The sequence below is a fragment of the Sus scrofa genome, chromosome 11 (assembly GCF_054392235.1).
Source record: "Sus scrofa isolate SSC_HxYL_T2T_F1_AM1 chromosome 11, Sscrofa_HxYL_maternal_Yorkshire_Landrace_v2.0, whole genome shotgun sequence".
Classification (NCBI taxonomy): domain Eukaryota; kingdom Metazoa; phylum Chordata; class Mammalia; order Artiodactyla; family Suidae; genus Sus; species Sus scrofa.
Window position 1 is genome coordinate 9,654,289 of NC_139393.1, and position 14,070 is coordinate 9,668,358.

Below are 14,070 nucleotides of genomic sequence, written 5' to 3' on the forward strand. Positions count from 1 at the left end.
GAACCCGCGACCTCATGGTTCCTAGTCGGATTCGTTAACCACTGCGCCACGACGGGAACTCCCGGTTTATCTATCTTAAATTATGCTGCATCCAATTGTATTGCTCCTGATGAACTACAATTTGCTTATTTTTTGGACTTTATTAGATCAATTTTAAGTTTATAGCAAAATTGAGAGTAAGATACAGAGATTTCCCACATACACCCTCCCCTCACATTCGGTTTTTTAAAGCCCTAAAGACAGACATTTATTTTTAAGACTAATTTCTTTTAATACCAACTTCAGATTTGTTTCCCTAAATAGTGTTGCTTTAAATGAAGGTTTATATTACTAATTTCTGTAAATCCATTTGCTATTGCATACAACATAGTTCCTTTTTTTTTTAAGCAACTGCTTCATTTAATCCTCAGAGATTTTTTTTTCTCTCTCCATCCTAATAGTAAATCTCCAGATCAACTTTCAATATACTCGTAGTACAGCTGCAGAAGTGAGGAGCGCCATCCCCTGGAGGTGAAGGGGGTTAGAAACCCACCTCCCAGAAGACTTCCTTGTGTTCTTCAGATTATTTCTCCTTGTAATAAGGACAATTGTGATAAAATGAATGAATGGAATGCTTTGTTACAGGTGGACTTATGTCCCCGCAGCCGTCGCCTAAACAATACCTGAAAATGGGACAGCTGTGAGATTAAGTAAAGACATAACATATAAAGTGCAAGAACAACAAAAACAAAAACAACTCAGGGCATTTTGAGATGACTAGGTCAGCGTTAGCAAGGAGCAAAGTAGTTAACATCAATTTTATTTACTTAGCACGATATTAGTATTGTTTCATTGTTTTAAAAAATTCCCAACTTTTATCCATAAAGGTAGAGGTATATAACAATTTACGTGGTTTTCGGCAAAAGTCAAGGAAGCCTTAGAAGCAGAGAAAGCATTGACAGCCCCAGGTCTCGATGTCACAGCGGCGGCGTGCCCGTGTGACTGCGTGCGCGCGCGACGGGCGGGGCGGAGGCGGGCACGCGCGGGCGCACGGGGCGGGGCGGAGGGGAGGCCGGCGGGCACGCGCGCGAGGCTGTCCGGTCGGCAGGGGGCGCTGCGCACCCACGCGGCGCTCTGCCTGCCCCCGGTGCTGTCCGCGGCGGTTCGATTGGAGCAGCCGCCGAAGAGCTCTTGGCGCCATTTTGAAGCGGAGAGGAGGAGGAACGGCGGGGCTGGCTGCGGAAGGGGAGGGGGGGAGGAGGCGATTGGATGCGGCGGCGGCGGCGGATCCCGGAGAGCAGCGGAGTGAGAGGAGTAACGAGTCGGGCACCCGGAGGTAGGAAACAATTCAGTTAACGGGAAGAAAATGTCTCTTCTCTCTGGTCGCCGCGCTCCATTTTTCAGCGCCCGCCACCGCGGCTGTGTCTGTGGCGGGGCTCAAGCGCCGCCCGCCTGCCAGCCGAGACTCGCTTCCAGGCATCGGGGGCTGCAGCCGCCGGCTGCCTGGCGGCGGCGGGGCCGGGAGGAGTGGGGCGCGGGCCGGGGGCGTGGGCCCGGCTGTGCGGTGGGGGGTGGGGAGGGCCCCTCGGCCGCCGTGTTCCCTCCACGCCGTGGGCTCAGCCGCAGCCTCTGGAAATTAAACTTGCCGCCCTGGCCCGACCGGGGCGCCCGCGGCGACGGAGGCGGCGGGCCGCGGGCGGTGACCTTGCGCGCGCCGGGGGTCCGCGCCCGCTGCCGGGCTGCCCGGCCGCCCCGCAGCCCGCGCCCCGCCGCCGCCCCTCCCCCCCGCGCCCGGCCGGCCGGCGGCTGTTTCCCGGGCGGCAGGCGGGCGGCGCGGCGCTCCTGTTGAATCCTCCCGCGGGCGGGTTTTCCCCCTTCCGGGCGAGGGGCGGGGAGCGCGGGTCCCGGCTGACCCCGGGGCGGTTTGCGGGCCTCGGCCCTTCCGCCCCCGCGGCCGGGTCCCCCGCGCCGGGCCCGCTCCGCGCAGCCTCTGCTCCGGGCGACGACAAGGGCCGATAGAGTGACATTTTTATACGGTTACTTGCCAGTCGCCAGAGATAAAGCGCGCTCACCGCGCCTCTTGGAGCTGGTGCTGGGGGCACCCGAGGACCTAGTTGGGGAAGAGTCCAGACGGGCTGGAGTGGCTCCTCCCTGGCGACCACTGAGTCCTAGCTTTCCTTTAGGAAGCCTCGGAATTGGAACGACAGTGCAAACGGTGTCTGGTTGACGTTTTTTTGAGTCTGTTATCTTACTGACACCTGAAAAGTTTCTGGTCGGGAGAAAAAGCTTGTTTGTGGTTCTGTGCTGCTTTGCCTCTTGGTACATGCGCTGAAGCCGCGACACGCTAAGCCCTGGTACAGTTATTCGAGGGAATGACTCCGAACCCAGAAACGTAGCACCTCCGCTTCAGAACTGCCGCTTCCTCCGTTCCTCCGCGGCCCGTGCAAACTCGGGATAGGGTTGGAAAGAGCGTTTTGGGCATCCTAATCAACTCCAAAAGAGAACCCTTTATTTGACTTTGAAAAACGTACTTCGAACGCTCTTATACTTTTATTATGAAATGATGGCTGGACGGTACTGTCCTGAACGACCCTACCAACCCTGTTTATTAAACCATTTCGGAAATTTTGGATATAGCCTTTGATTTCGAAGGTTTAGTCTGTGGTCTTGAGTGATTTGGGGGTCACCGGCTGTCTTCCTAATAATCATTAAGAATCCAAGTTTATTTATGTATATAAGAGGCGAGCTGTACATGAGTCATAATTATTTAAAACTTGAATGGCAAAACCCCCCCACAAAAACCCAAAACCTCGATGGCAGTATGTATAATCATTGTTCTCAGCATATGTATGTGAAGTCCCAAGATAGAGTATTTTCTGTTCTAACTTATACAGTAGTCAAGTAAAATAGTTAAAAACACAAAAATGGTATTAAGCAAAATAAGGGTTAGAAAAGACACTTATCTATGCACTGCATATGTCAGAAATGTTAGCATTTTTAGGAACCGTAAAATGAGCATTCTTATGGTGTATGCAGGTCAGTTTGTGGAACAGTTAATTTTGTATCACTGAGTAGTAGCAGAAAACCTAATTAAAATTTGTAGTGGTGAATATATAGGTGAAAGTTTCAACATGAAACTTCTTATGTTAAGATAGATTTATTTTGAAAAACTTAGGTGTAAAAAAATTAAGTCAGAACATTATTCTTTCAAAATGAATTTACAAGTGTATATAGAAAAGGTGCGTTTTAGACATTCTTTGATTACTGAAGTAGTTATTTATTTTTGCCTTTTTGATGGTTTAAAAAAATCTCTGGGTTTTACTTGAAGGTGTATTTTAAATGACATGGTAGTGTTTGTATTGACTTTTTTTTTTTGCCTTGAAGAATTTTTGTGCTCTTTCTTATTTTTCTTTTGTTGAGGTTGATTATCCATGCATTAACTTTGTTTTTACAGAAGCTTTTTATTAAATTAATTTTTTTAAACCATTCCCACCCCTACAGTAGCTTTTTACTCTTCTTGTCACTTTCATTCTTGTATGCTTATGCCTTTCTTTTCCATCACTTTCCCCAAGAATTAGAGGAGATAAAGTGATGATAGTGATTCTTGTTGTCATGGGATGTTGTACTAGCTTATTTGATAAGTAGTTGTACTGAGTTGGATTTTGGATAACATTTTTAAGTTTAAAGTTGTTTTGAAACTTTAACAGTCACAAAGAGTTATGTTTTGAGGACTAGGCTTTATCAATAATTGGTTAGGCCTAAAATAAAGCAATACTCTATATTAGGGCTTGCTCTGGTGAAAAGTAAATGGTAACCAAAACTTTGTGTCAGGGGGAATATTTTGGAAGATTGTATTCTTTCTGCTTCTCCCTCTTTGAGTAGTAGGATTGTCCTGTGGCTTCCTTAGTGCTACTTTTTCATCATGTGTGCCTAGAACCTACAGGAGAGCTTACAGTGATTTGGTTTTGATGACAAGTACTGTATATATACTCAAAAGAGTAGATTTGTGTTTCCTTTGTTAGTGTTAGGGAGCTATAAGGAAACATAGATGATTTCCACCTCACTTATCATATGCATGAGACATTAGTTCAGATTATAATTTGAATGGTTTAGCCAAAGTCACAGTTATATCCTTATGGTGGAATTGGGGTAGTCCTTAGATCTCCTGGAGGCTTAGAAGCATCCACATGGTCTGTATTGTTTTATTCAGGATTTAAGCAATATTTAAAATTATTGCCAGATAGCATCTTATTTTCTATCCCCTCCTCCCTTTTTCATTCATTCAACCAAGAAATAGAGTTTCGAGGTTAACACAGAGTCTGGTTGATAACGTCTATCCAGGATTCAGTCCACTTAAATTATCTCAGAAGATAACCTCTTTCTTGTCTGTCTCCTGGAGCCGCTTGATCTTTCATTGGGTAAAAATACTTGACAAGGCATTTATTTATTCTTTGTTACACTTTTAAGCCAGGGTAGTTTGGAAGTTAGTATTGAACTTTATTTTGTTATAAGATGTATATGTCTGTGCATGTGTGAGGTTTGTTTTTTTTTTTTTTTTTTTTTTGTCTTTTCTAGGGCCGCTCCCACAGCATATGGAGGTTCCCAGGCTAGGGGTCTAATTGGAGCTGTAGCCACCGGCCTACACCACAGCCACCGCAACTCGGGATCCGAGCCGCATCTGCAGCTCACACCACAGCTCACGGAAACTGAGCAAGGCCAGGCACTGAACCTGCAACCTCATGGTTTCTAGTCGGATTCGTTAACCACTGCGCCACAATGGGAACTCCTTTTTTTTTTTTTAACTTTTAAACTTTTAAACTCAATTTACTATGCAAGTCATTTGTCACTTCCAATTACAGTAGGTGCTTGGGGGAAATTGTATTTGATATGAATATTCCTGTTTGGGAATGTTGAAAATTCCAAAAATACTTAGTTTAAAAAGAAATCCAGTAATTTCTCTGAGAACATATTTACTTTTTAAGCTTATTTAAGAAGCTGCCAGGTGATTTGAAATTCTCACTTCTTGCAGTGGAGAGGTCAGTTCTTCTTTACACTATACTGTTATGAACTGCCTGTTGATAACCATTTTCCCCAATACTTGAAAATGGTTTTATAACCTTTTCTTACTAAGCCAAAATTAAGGGTAAGTTTGCTGCTTTGAAACTGTAATCGTTTAAGTTGGTGGGGGTGATCATGCTCAGTGAGAAACTCATGAAGATTAAACTAAGGTGAGTAAAATTTAGTTATTTGAAGTAAATCTAAAGCTCTTCTGAGATAATTATAATATCTGCAATAGTTACTGAACTCTAATGATTAGACATCAGTACTGAGCAATAATTAGAAATACTTGGTTTAGCTGTGCAAAACTTGTAAGGCAGCTAAGTGGAGTGGAGGAAAGACTGATGAGGCATCTTTAAAAGATCCATGATCTGGAAGTACTCCATTAATTGGCTTACTCCCCTCGACAGAGAATGTTCTGACCTGATTCAGTTAAAATGAACAAATATTAGGCTTCATATATGTATTGTACCAGGAATGATGGGATAAACAGAGCTGAGACCCTGTCCTGTAGGAGTTAGAGTTGTGGTTGGCCACCTGCATCAAGGTGATGAGAGCTGAGAAAAACGGGAGTGGAATCCCTGCTGTTCAGTGATTCTAGAAGGGACAGGCTTTCCTCTTCAGTGATGGTTGAGGTTGCACTTCTTTATGTGGGAGAGCAAAGAAAGGGGCATTATAGCCACAGGCATTGTCTCTCTCTAGGAGAGAATGCTTAGGGGGCCCAAAAAGGAAACTAAAGTTTGTGGTTCCCTGGGCATAGTAGGGATTGTTTTTCATCTCAGAGGTGGTTTTAGAGAAGTAAGTGAAGAGATTTTAAAGAGTAGTCACAGATCCATGTCCAAAATGTATTTGCAAAATAGATCCACAGCTCCTTTTAGTGGCTCAGCGGTAGTGAACCCGACTAGCATCCATGATGATGAGGATTCGATCCCTGGCCTCTATCAGTGGGCTAAGGATCCTGTGTTGCCATGGCTGTGGTGTAGGTCGGCAGCTACAGCTCCAATTCGACCCCTAGCCTGGGAACTTCCATATGCCGTGGGTGTGGCCCTAAAAAGACAAAACAAAAGCAAAAACCCCTGAAATGAAAAAAACCCAAAATATATCCCTTGGTAGTTGAAGTTCAGTCAGGCAGTTTCAGTTAGCATTCAGATAATTAGGATGGGAGTTGGGGGTGTTTGTGAGAGTTGGTGGTAAGAGTAGTTCTTAAGGTTTTGGGAAATAGAGTACTTAAAAGAACTGTGTATTTTAAGTTAAAAGTTATACATGTAGGAGTTCCTGTCGTGGCTCAGTGGTTAACGAATCGACTAGGAACCATGAGGTTGCGGGTTCAGTCCCTGGCCTTGCTCAGTGGGTTAAGGATCCGGCGTTGCCATGAGCTGTGGTGTGGGTTGCAGACGTGGCTCGAATCCCGAGTTGCTGTGTCTCTGGTGTAGGCCGGTGGCTACAGCTCCAATTCGACCCCTAGCTTGGGAACCTCCATATGCTGCTGAAGCAGCCCAAGAAATGGCAAAAAGCCAAAAAGCAAAACAAAACAATAACAACAAAAAGTTACACATGTATGTAATAAGAAAATTCTTAAGGTCCGGAAAAGTAAAACTACTTTTCCTCTTTCCCCCTAAGAGGAAATCCACTGTTAACAGTTTTTAGACAGTTTACTTTTCAAAAAATTTATACAAATAGTATTTTACTTTACTGCTTTTGCTGGTATTAAAAACTATATTGTTTACTTTTTTCTATAGTTAATGTCATATAGCTCTTTACATATTGGCACATATATATCAACGTAATTTAAAAAATGATCAGAGTACTATATGAAAGTATCATAATTTATTCTGACTCTTTTTGAGTGGTATTTAGCTTGTAACAATTTACACAAACCTACAGTATGTGAGTATGCCTGTTACATATTCACCAGTATTTAACTTTATTAAACTTTGTGCCTTTTGCTGACTTGATATGTGAAGTTCGTATCTTGTTTTGGCTTTGCATTTTGTTGATTATGAGGAGGGTAGAATTTTTAATATGCTTATTTGGCAGAGATTATTTGAAACACATACTTTAGAGTGAGTAGGTTAATTTATTTACATTTACCAATCTAAAATGTTCTGGAACTTTTCGAAAGGAATAAGGTTTCAGAGCCCTTGGCACCTAGAGAAGGAGCAGTACTCTGAATGGAGAGGCTATAGTGCTAGGCTTTGAATCACAACCAAGAGTTAATGTGAGGCTACTGAAAGCCCTTAACTTGGTCTTAACAGAAGATTATATAAAGGTAGGAGGGGAGATTTGAGAGTCAGCAAATAAATTTTATATAGGGTCAGCTCTGTCTCTAACTGTCTGCTCTCCCCCCACCCCAATTGTCATTTTATTTTTACTGTCATTTGATGTGCTCCTCTTCCCTGGTGGGGGTGGCAGCCTTGACTTTGGTATTTCAGTTCCTCCAGAGATGAGGGACTCTTCGGTTTTCTTATAAGGGAAACTGATTTTTCCTTCACACCAAAGGGAGTTCCTATTTCTACCATCCTTTAGATCTATTTTCTGATCTTTAGTAGTACCTCTTTATAGTTGATAATCTGTTAGGGTCAGAGGCCTTACATGCTGAACTGTACAGAAGCCTGGGATGTTGGTATGACTACACGGGCTTTGTTCCTATTTAATCCCTACAGGCTGCCCCGACCACCGTCAGCGTCACTTTTTTTTTTTTTGGGCTTTTTAGGGCCCCACCTGCGGCATATGGAAGTTCCCAGGTTAGGTGTCTAATTGGAGCCATAGCCATCAACTTTTGCCTCAGCCATAGCAGCACCAGATCCGAGCCACATCTGCAATCTACATCACAGTTCACGGCAACGGCAATGCCAGATCCTTAACCCACTGAGCAAGGCCAGGGATTGAATCCAAATCCTTATGATTCCTAGTCGAGTTCATTACTGTGAGCCACAACGGGAAATCCTTTTTTTTTTTTTTTTTCTTTTTTTTTTATTGATAAGGTTTTTCTTAGTAGGCTTTGGATGCAATTGGTTTAAAAGGCTCTTATCTTGTTACACCCCTCCTCCACCACCATAGTTACCATGTAGAGGTGAAGTTAATTAATGAGCTTGACTCTGGTGATCTTTTCACAATGCATATTTATATATATAGACATCAAGCTATATACTTTATATATTTTAAATATCTACATTTATATCTTAAAGCTATCTCGGTAAAGCTTGTTGAAAAAAAAATTGTCTGTCTCCAGTTATTATATACACCATTTAACATCAAATGGATGGCCCTTTTTCGTGTTTACCCTTAGTCTAGGCCAGACCCTTAGTCTCAAATAGGGCTGATTTTGAACACCCCTTCCCTCCCAGCTTCTCCCCACAAGACGTCTGGCAGTGTCTCGAAACATTTTGGTTGTCAGGACTGGATGGCGGGTAGGGGAAGAGTGGTACTACTGATATTTAGTAGTAACAGAGGGATACGCAACATCCCTGAGTAGAGGCCAGAGGTTGCTGAACAGCCTACAGTGTGAAGGGCAGCCCTCCACAACAACAGCAAGAAAATTAGCTTAAAATGTCTCTGTTGCCAAGAAACCTAAAATGTCACTTTTGTCAAGAAACCCTGGTTTCGGCAGGACTAGTCCAGGAAGCCTGCTGTTAGCTCCAGCCCAGCTGAATTAGGCCTACTCACCAACTTTGATGATAGCAATCAAGGGGTAGTAATGTTTCAGTAGTCTTACGCTCAAAGTGGACAACTTTGAAATTAAGCTCTTGAGTATTGTTTTCTCCTTCCTCTCTCTCTTTGGTCCCTTTCTTTTAAGCTTTTTACTTTCCTTTTCCTCTGCCTTTATGGTATAACGTAATTAGGTCAAGGCTTTGTAGTTCTAGTTAGAGTTTGGAAGGTCATTAACATGGAAGAATTGAAGAGCAGCAGGAGCATATTTAGGCATTTGATATGATGCTTGATGAGTGAAGTCCCTTGCTAAGGAAAGCAGAAGAGCGTAGTGGTTAAGCACATGGGCATGGAGTTAAGACTGCTTGGGTTCCCGACATGGCGTAGCGGAAACAAATCTGATTAGGAACCATGAAGTTGCGGGTTTGATCCCAGGCTTCACTCCGTTGGTTAAGGATCTGCTGTTGCCGTGAGCTGTGGTGTAGGTCACAGACGTGGCTTGGATCTGGCATCACTGTGGCTCTGGAAAAAAAAAAAAAGACTGCTTGGCTTTTATCCTGCCTCCATCGTTAGGTAGCTGTGTCACTGAACAAATTGGGTTAAGGATCCCAAATTACCAAATCTTGCCTTAGTTTCTTAATCTGATGAAGTGGGGATGATGCTCATTTTTAAAGCAGCTTTGCTGAGATTAATTTGCGTACCATACCCATTGAAAGTGCACAATTCATTGTTTTCTGGTACATTCACAGTTTGTGTGCAGCTATCACTACAATCTGATCTTAGAATTTTTTGTTTTTTGTCTTTTATCTTTTGAAGGCCGCACCTGTGGCATATGGAGGTTCCCAGGCTAGGGGTCTAATCAGAGCTGTTGTTGCTGGCTACGCTAGAGCCACGGCAATGCCAGATCTGAGCCGCGTCTGTGACCTACACCACAGCTCACAGCAACGCCAGATCCTTAACCCACTGAGCAAAGCCAGGGATCGAACCCGTCACCTCATGGTTCCTAGTTGGATTCTTTAACCACTGAGTCAGGACAGGAACTCCTAGCTGTCACTTCTAATCACACCTTATCTGATTAGTTTTTGGTATAAGCCAGGCTAAATGCCTAACCTGGTGCCAAATATGTAAGTACTGAATAAAAAGCTATAACAACTGTGGGCAGGGAGAAAATTTGTGGCAAGTCCACTCACATCACTTTATTTTTTATACTTTTTTTTTTTTTTTTTTTTGTCTTTTTTGTCTTTTCTAGCACTGCACCCACGGCACATGGAGGTTCCCAGGTTAGGGATCCAATTGGAGCTGTAGGCACCTGCCTATGCTAGAACCACAGCAATGTGAGATCCGAGCCTTGTCTGCAACCCACACCACAGCTCACAGCAATGCCGGATCGCCAAACCATTGAGCTACGCCAGGGATCAAACTTGTGATCTCATGGTTCCTAGTCAGATTCGTTAACCACTGAGCCATGATGGGAACTCCTATTTTTTTATAAATTTTTAAATTTTTGACTATGTCTGCAGCATGTGGAAGCTCTGAGGCCCAGGATCGAACCTGCACTAAAGCAGCAGCCCAAGCCACAGCAGTGACAATACCAAATCCTTAACCTGTTGTGCCACCAGAGAACTCCCATATCACTTTATAGAGAAGGCAAAGAGGGATAATTGTTTGTTGAATGGATTTCTTCATGCTGTGCTAGGCAAGGAAATTGTCCTTAGAGATATGAAGATGAAAGAAGTTCTTTCATTTAAGAGATAAATATTCAAGTAGGAAGAAGGAGACTTGTAATATTGAAGTTATAATTATAAAATATATAAAACAAGAGAGAATAAAGTGCTTTCAGGAGGGCATAAACAAAAATATTTGAAATTGGAAATTTGATAAAGGAAGTTGATTATGTTAAGCTAAGAATACAAGAACCATGAAAAACTTCTTGAAGGAGGGACCATTTTGGCCAAGTCTTTTTTTTTGTTGTGTTTTTTTGCCATTTCTTGGGCCGCTCCTGCGGCTTATGGAGGTTCCCAGGCTAGGGGTCCAACCAGAGCTGTAGCTGCTGACCTATGCCAGAGCCACAGCAACACGGGATCCAAGTCGTGTCTGCAACCTACACCACAGCTCACAGCAACCCCGGATCCTTAACCCACTGAGCAAGGGCAGGGACCGAACCCGCAACCTCATGGTTCCTAGTCGGATTCGTTAACCACTGCGCCACGAAAGGAACTCCTTGTCCAAGTCTTAAGATGATAAAACATAGGACTTTGGCTTGAAGAACTCTGTACATTTTGAGTTGGTGGTAGTATCCTCATCTTTTTTTTTTTTTTTTTTTTTGGTCTTTTTGCTATTTCTTTGGGCCGCTCCCACGGCATATGGAGGTTCCCAGGCTAGGGGTCGAATCGGAGCTGTAGTATCCTCATCTTTTTAAGAAATTTTTTTTTTTGCTGCCTCATGCTGCTGACAAATGGTTGCTTTTGGTCGCTATACCCACACCCTTTTTTGATGTTTCTAATCTGTTGTGAACTTGGGAAGTTATCTAAATGTAAGAAATAAATAAGCTTTGTGAGAGCCTGGTGTCTGTGAGAAAAGGGTATGATTATGTGGCCTTAAGCTGTCAGTTTGAGTTAGATGTCTTTCAGTTTTATTTTCTGGGTTAATTGGGTATATAGAATATATAATTCCTAGATAAATTAGGTTCATATAAAAATTTTTTTCCCCTTCTCCAAGGCTTGTGCTGATAGCCATATCCCCAACCTTTCTTCTAAATTTACTATCTTTTTCTCATGTTCTGTTTTACGCAGCCCCTCTAGTTCATGTCCGAATCTGAGCTGCCTTCCGCTATCCTTTAATACCTGCCTTGGTTAATACAGATTTTTTTTTCTTTTTTTTTTAAAGCTGAATGGCTAGATTTGTCATCAAGTCAAGCAACCTGGTGTCATTTTGACCCCTCCATGTCCTTTACTTCTCAAATCAAATGAGTTACCAAATCCTGTTGATTCTGATAGAGTGGTTTCAAAGGATTTAAAAATACAAAATGTTGTGTGCACATTAATACTTTAAAGGTAAAAAAACAGAGAACGATACACCATAAAAAGTCCCTCATCCAAACCCTTACTCAACTGCATAGTTCCCAGATTCCTATAATAGTTTACCAGAATTACTGATTTCTTATATATCATTCTGGAGATTTAAAAAATACAACCCTGTACAAATAAATTTACCCCATCATACTCCTTCTTTTACCCCAACACATGTTTTACACTAAGGTTGGAAACTTTAACTGCTTTGCCTCGCCCCCACCCCCACTTAACAGTATACCCTGGAGACCTTTCTGTATTAGTAAATAAAGTGCTAGCATGTGTACTCTTTTCTCGCAACAGCTGCTTTTCCAGCATTTTCTTTTCCTCTTCATAGGTTCTCTAAAACTCTAAGAACACTGTGCTCCTGACTCCCTGTTGTGTCAGAGTCTTTGTTTTTGGGTCTTTGCGTGTGGTATTTCTCTGCTTATAGTGGTCCATTCCTCCTGTCTTCATTATCCTTCACCTAACGAAAAGGCTTTTGTTACTTAACTCTTCTTTCAGGCAATGTATGGTGCCCCTTTCTCCTTCTCAGGCATCCGTGTGTGTATCTTTATAATAGAAACCCTCACATTGTGTACTGTTATTGTCTTTCCTTGCCCTGGGTTGTTATCCTCTTGAGTGCATGGACTTGTAGTTATTTTGGAACCTAGCATAGTGTGTGGCACATAGTAGATGAGAGATAATTACCAAATATTCATAAATATTGTATGTATACACTAAATATACATGTGGACAACCTAAGATCAAAGGAAAAACAATACTATGAGCTCACATTTATTTTTAAAATTTATTTTTATTTATCTTGAGATGTAAATTAAATACAGTAAGATGTTCATACCTTAGCTGTTCACTTTGAGGTGTGATGGTTATGTAGTTATACCTGTGTAACTAAAAACCACAAGATGATATAGAGCATTCTCATCACTCGGGAAAGTTTCATTCAGTTCCCTTCTCCCCCAAACACTCTGATTTCTAACAGTATAAATTATTTTGTTTAGTTTTCATACAGTGTGTACTTTTTTTGCATCCAGCTTCTTTTGCTTAACATATATTTCCAGGTGCATCTATGAGGTTGGATATGTCATAGTTTTTCTTTTTATTGCTGAGTAGTATTTCATTGGATAAAATATACCAGAGTTTATCTTTTCTTCTGTTGATGAACATTTGAGTGGTTTCCAGTTTTTACTGTTAAGAATAACGCCTAAGGCCTAGGAGGAGTTCCCGTCGTGGCGCAGTGGTTAGCGCATCCGACTAGGAACCATGAGGTTGCGGGTTGGATCCCTGGCCTTGCTCAGTGGGTTAAGGATCTGGCCGTGAGCTGTGGTGTAGGTTGCAGACACGGCTTGGATCCCATGTTGCTGTGGCTCTGGCGTAGGTCGGCAGCTACAGCTCCGATTCGACCCCTATCCTGGGAACTTTCATATGCCGTGGGTGCAGCCCTAAAAAAAAACAAACAGACAAACAAAAAAAAAGGTTGTCTTTTTATTATTGATATGTGAGAATTCTTAGTATAGTCTGGTTTTTCAGATCAATGTATCGAGAGTATTTTCTCCCAGGTTATAAGTTTGTCTTTTCCTTAACAGTGTATTTTAATAATCTAAAGTTTTTAATTTTTATGAAGTTTAGTTGATCAATTTTTTAAAAATAGATTTGAGTTCTAAGAAGCCTTTGTGTAACCAGAAGTCATGAAAATAATTTCCCTTGTTTTCTTTTACAAGTTTTGTAGTCTTTTACATATAGGGCTCTGGCCCATCTTGAATTAATTATTATGGATGGTGTGTGAAGTAGGGGTTGAGCTTCATTTTTAAAAATAATTTTTTCAGAGTTCCTGTTGTGGTGCAGTGGTTAACAAATCTGACTAGGAACCATGAGGTGACGGGTTTGATCCCTGGCCTTGCTCAGTGAGTTAAGGATCTGGCATTACCGTGAGCTGTGGTGTAGGTCACAGATGCTGCTTGAATCTGGTGTTGCTGTGGCTGTGGCGTAGGCCGGTGGCTACAGCTCTGATTAGACCCCTAGCCTGGGAACCTCCACATGCTGTAGGTTCGGCCCTAGAAAAGACAAAAAAAAAAATTTTCTTTTTCAATTCCAATACCATTGTTTGAAAAAAAATTTTTTTTCCTTTCCTACACTGAATTGCCTTTGTGTTTTTGTCCAGGATTGTTTAAACATAGATGTATGGATATGTTTCTGGATTCTCTTTTTTGTTTCTTTGATCGGATTGTTTCTCCTATGCAAGTATCATATTGTGTCTGGCACCTTAAGTCTTGGAATCAAGTAGTGTGAATCCTCTAACATTGGCCAGTCTGGTTCC

General features: G+C 42.3%; 1 protein-coding gene across 10 annotated transcripts in view; it reads left to right on the plus strand.

The window, feature by feature from the left end:
• Nucleotides 1-1,175: 1,175 nt before the first annotated feature.
• The window catches only part of PDS5B (PDS5 cohesin associated factor B), a 208,855-nt gene continuing 195,960 nt past the window's right edge, over nucleotides 1,176-14,070 (plus strand). For all 10 annotated transcript variants that reach the window (XR_014819173.1, XR_014819174.1, XR_014819175.1 and 7 more), the window contains exon 1: nucleotides 1,176-1,315. The gene's annotated coding sequence lies outside the window, so the exon portion shown is untranslated. The remainder of the gene's footprint in view (nucleotides 1,316-14,070) is intronic.